We start from the raw sequence: 4,271 nt of genomic DNA, 5'->3' as shown, positions 1-4,271 counted from the left end.
CCAGCGTGTCGGCGGCGAGTAGCGGACACGTCGTTCACGACTTCGGTCTTTCGCAGTCGACGCGAACTTGCGGAGAGTCGTGGTGCCTCACGTTTTCGGCAGAAACCGCGGCGGAATTTTCCCGTGCGTGCGCGCACGACCTCGGTGCTGTGCCGTCAGCGTAGTGTTGCACAAACTCGTGGCCTACCCAAGGTGCGGTACGTTTGCGGCCGTATCCTCGGTGGGAATTTCGTGAGTAGGGTCGCAAATTCTACGACCTCGGCGGGTTTGAGAGCGACGTAGACTTGTGGCACGCTCAACGTGCCACACGTTTCGGGGCACACCCGCGGTGAAATTTTCTCGAGTACGCTCGTATTAGTGCCCAAGGAGGTCTGGGTACTTATCGCTGCTATTATGTGGGGGTTCTCGTGAGCGGCGTACGCGAAAGCGACCGGGTGTCTGATATGCGGCGGGCTTCGGCCTCGTCAAGCGTGTCCTCGGGTCTGCTCCAGGGGAATCCACGGCAGTCGTCTGCAGCCTCATCCGCTTGATGCGTTAGGGGCTGGTTGTCGGACGGTGCCGTTTTACCACGATATCGAGGTGTGTTCCGTGTCGTCCTCGGGCGATTCAGATGCGAAAGCGCCGAAGACGCGGGCGTGACCCGTCGTCTGGCGGCTTTGCAGTCTCGGCTCCGTTGCTAGTTCCGGCCGGTCCACCGACAGTGCAGCGGGCTTGGGCAACCCGCACGGCGCGACCGAGTCGATGCAACGAAAAAGAGCGAGCATGAACGTGCTTCTTGCCGCACGGCTCCCACTCGTCTTTCGGGAAGGTTGTGCCGTAGCGAGCTCGAACGCCGTCATCTCGGAGTGCAAAATAAGCGTGTTGGGGCGCCTGAAGGTGGCCTCCGCCGCACACAGACTGCGTCCGGCCCGCCGAAGGCGAGGACGGACGCGCAGTCGAACGATTACCTGGTTGATCCTGCCAGTAATCATATGCTTGTCTCAAAGATTAAGCCATGCATGTCTAAGTACATGCCGAAATAAGGCGAAACCGCGAATGGCTCATTAAATCAGTTATGGTTCCTTAGATCGTTTCTTCCTACTTGGATAACTGTGGCAATTCTAGAGCTAATACATGCAGTGAGCCTGGAGCCCTTTGGGTAACGGGTGCTTTTATTAGACCAAGATCGATCGGGTTTCGGCCCGTATTGTGTGGTGACTCTGGATAACTTTGTGCTGATCGCATGGCCACGAGCCGGCGACGTTTCTTTCAAGTGTCTGCCTTATCAACTTTCGATGGTAGGTTACTTGCTTACCATGGTTGTTACGGGTAACGGAGAATCAGGGTTCGATTCCGGAGAGGGAGCCTGAGAAACGGCTACCACATCCAAGGAAGGCAGCAGGCGCGCAAATTACCCACTCCCGGCACGGGGAGGTAGTGACGAAAAATAACAATACGGGACTCTTTTGAGGCCCCGTAATTGAAATGAGTACACTCTAAATCCTTTAACGAGGATCAATTGGAGGGCAAGTCTGGTGCCAGCAGCCGCGGTAATTCCAGCTCCAATAGCGTATACTAAAGCTGCTGCGGTTAAAAAGCTCGTAGTTGGATCTCAGTTCCAGACGAGTAGTGCATCTACCCGATGCGACGGCTCGGACTGAACATCATGCCGGTTCTTTCTTGGTGCACTTCATTGTGTGCCTCGAGATGGCCGGTGCTTTTACTTTGAAAAAATTAGAGTGCTCAACGCAGGCGAGTCGCCTGAATAAACTTGCATGGAATAATAGAACAAGACCTCGTTTCTGTTCTGTTGGTTTTTGGAATACGAGGTAATGATTAAGAGGGACGGACGGGGGCATTCGTATTGCGGCGCTAGAGGTGAAATTCTTGGACCGTCGCAAGACGAACTACTGCGAAAGCATTTGCCAAGAATGTTTTCATTGATCAAGAACGAAAGTCAGAGGTTCGAAGGCGATCAGATACCGCCCTAGTTCTGACCATAAACGATGCCAACCAGCGATCCGCCTGAGTTACTCAAATGACTCGGCGGGCAGCTTCCGGGAAACCAAAGTATTTGGGTTCCGGGGGAAGTATGGTTGCAAAGCTGAAACTTAAAGGAATTGACGGAAGGGCACCACCAGGAGTGGAGCCTGCGGCTTAATTTGACTCAACACGGGAAAACTTACCCGGCCCGGACACTGGGAGGATTGACAGATTGAGAGCTCTTTCTTGATTCGGTGGATGGTGGTGCATGGCCGTTCTTAGTTGGTGGAGCGATTTGTCTGGTTAATTCCGATAACGAACGAGACTCTAGCCTATTAAATAGGTGCGGGGTTCCCAGCACCTTACAACCTTCTTAGAGGGACAAGCGGCTCCTAGCCGCACGAAACAGAGCAATAACAGGTCTGTGATGCCCTTAGATGTCCGGGGCCGCACGCGCGCTACACTGAAGGAAGCAGCGTGTCTTTATCCCTGTCTGAAAAGACTGGGTAACCCGTGGAACTTCTTTCGTGATTGGGATAGGGGCTTGCAATTGTTCCCCTTGAACGAGGAATTCCCAGTAAGCGCGAGTCATAAGCTCGCGTTGATTACGTCCCTGCCCTTTGTACACACCGCCCGTCGCTACTACCGATTGAATGATTTAGTGAGGTCTTCGGACCGATGTCCGGCGCGGCCTTTCGGTTGCGCCGGTCTGTTGGAAAGATGACCAAACTTGATCATTTAGAGGAAGTAAAAGTCGTAACAAGGTTTCCGTAGGTGAACCTGCGGAAGGATCATTAACGGATTGTGAAGGGTGAGCGCCTCAGCTGCGTCTGCGCCCGACACTTTCTGCCGCTGACCCCGTTTGGACGCGGGGTCGGCTTTTCCCCACGGGGCTGCCTGAATGTGGAGCGGCACCCCGTGACAAATTGTTGCGCCCAGCGGACGCCAACACCGCGACCTTGGACGGTCGGCCAGGTGGCGGACGCGGGTACAAACGGCGCAACGCACTCATAGGTCGGCTTTCGACCCGCCACTGCACCGTGGCTCGAAGCGCTCGAAATGCGCGACCCGACCGCTGCGGGACCGCCTAGTACTGTAAACAGGAGCGGCGGAGCGCGAACGGCGAGTCGTGGTTACGTCGGTAGAAGGCGAGGCTGCGCGTTCCCGAAACGCCAGCCGAGTGCCCTCCCGACCGTTCGAGCGTGCAAGAACGAGACCCGACAATCGCGCGGCGACTGCCAAGTACGAGAGGAACGGCACAAGCGTCGGCGGTCGGTCAAGGAACTGGCGATGTGACGGGTCCGCTGTGCACCAGTGCATACCGTCCCGCCGTCCGCGGCAAGCGCCTCCGCGTCCTCGGGTGACGGAGGCTGCCGGTCGGTTCTTGCAGGCGAGGGATCTCGCTGGCACCGGTTCGCGTTGACGCGCGGCCGGTCATGGCACGGCGATGCGACGGCCGAGGTGCGCAGTACTCGATGGAGGAACCGCACGCTCCGATGACCGTCCCGCCCTCCGCGGCGTATGCGTACCGACCGTAATGGTTGCAGCAGCGCCGGCCGGCTTTTGAATTCGCCACACGAAACACGGTGCGAGATCGCGGTTAGGGGAGCGTCGACGTTGCCAGGCGTTTTGCTTGCTGCCGAGGGAAAGGCGGCACGGCCACGTCGCGCTCGTCGCGATTAGCGGGTCTGCGCGCTTTGGGAAGGTGCCGCAACGACTTGCCGAAAGAGGAAGCACGGAAGAACGAGGGACTTGGACGTCCCGACAATTGAACGCACTTGCGGCCAGGCCCTTGCTGGCTTCGTTCTTCCGCCTCGAGTAGGCTCGTACGCGGCTCCGGCGCCGAAAGTGGTCCTTGGCACCGACTTCGGTGGACGTGGGAAGTGCCGCGCAAGTACGGCGCGCCTGGCTCCACCTGTTGGCTAAAGTAGGCAGCCGGATCGGCATTTTGGTGTGCGGTGGCAAACCGTGGATGCGAAAAAAGCTTGTGCGATTTCGTGGAACAAAAAGCGGGGGTCCCCCTTTTTATGCGGAGGAGACCGACCCGCCTGCCGTGGTGAACCGCGACGCCACGGTAAAAACGGGAGAGGCTTGTCGATGGGACCGTGCATCCCGCGCTCCACGGAGGCCGGGAGGCGGCCGCCCGAGGAAATGTGTAGCCGTCGAGGCCCGCATCTGCGTGCACTCTTATCCAAATGGGTGTACCGCAGGCATTTTCTGGTTAGGCGGGCCAATGAGAGCGAGCACACAACGATACCTACGGGTCCGGCTTGGAGAACCGGCTTCGACGCCTCCCGAGTATTTATAGA

The 4,271-nt window shown here is 57.6% G+C and overlaps 1 non-coding gene across 1 annotated transcript; it reads left to right on the top strand.

Annotated features, from left to right (window-relative positions):
- Nucleotides 1-944: 944 nt before the first annotated feature.
- LOC142791972 (small subunit ribosomal RNA) lies at nucleotides 945-2,759 on the top strand. The gene has a single exon (XR_012890551.1). It is a non-coding gene; the product is annotated as a small subunit ribosomal RNA (ribosomal RNA).
- The last annotated feature ends 1,512 nt before the right edge of the window (nucleotides 2,760-4,271 follow it).

Source organism: Rhipicephalus microplus, unplaced genomic scaffold (genome assembly GCF_043290135.1).
Source record: "Rhipicephalus microplus isolate Deutch F79 unplaced genomic scaffold, USDA_Rmic scaffold_200, whole genome shotgun sequence".
Taxonomy (NCBI): domain Eukaryota; kingdom Metazoa; phylum Arthropoda; class Arachnida; order Ixodida; family Ixodidae; genus Rhipicephalus; species Rhipicephalus microplus.
Note: the sequence above shows the minus strand (reverse complement) of the source record. Positions and strands in the feature narration are given on the sequence as shown.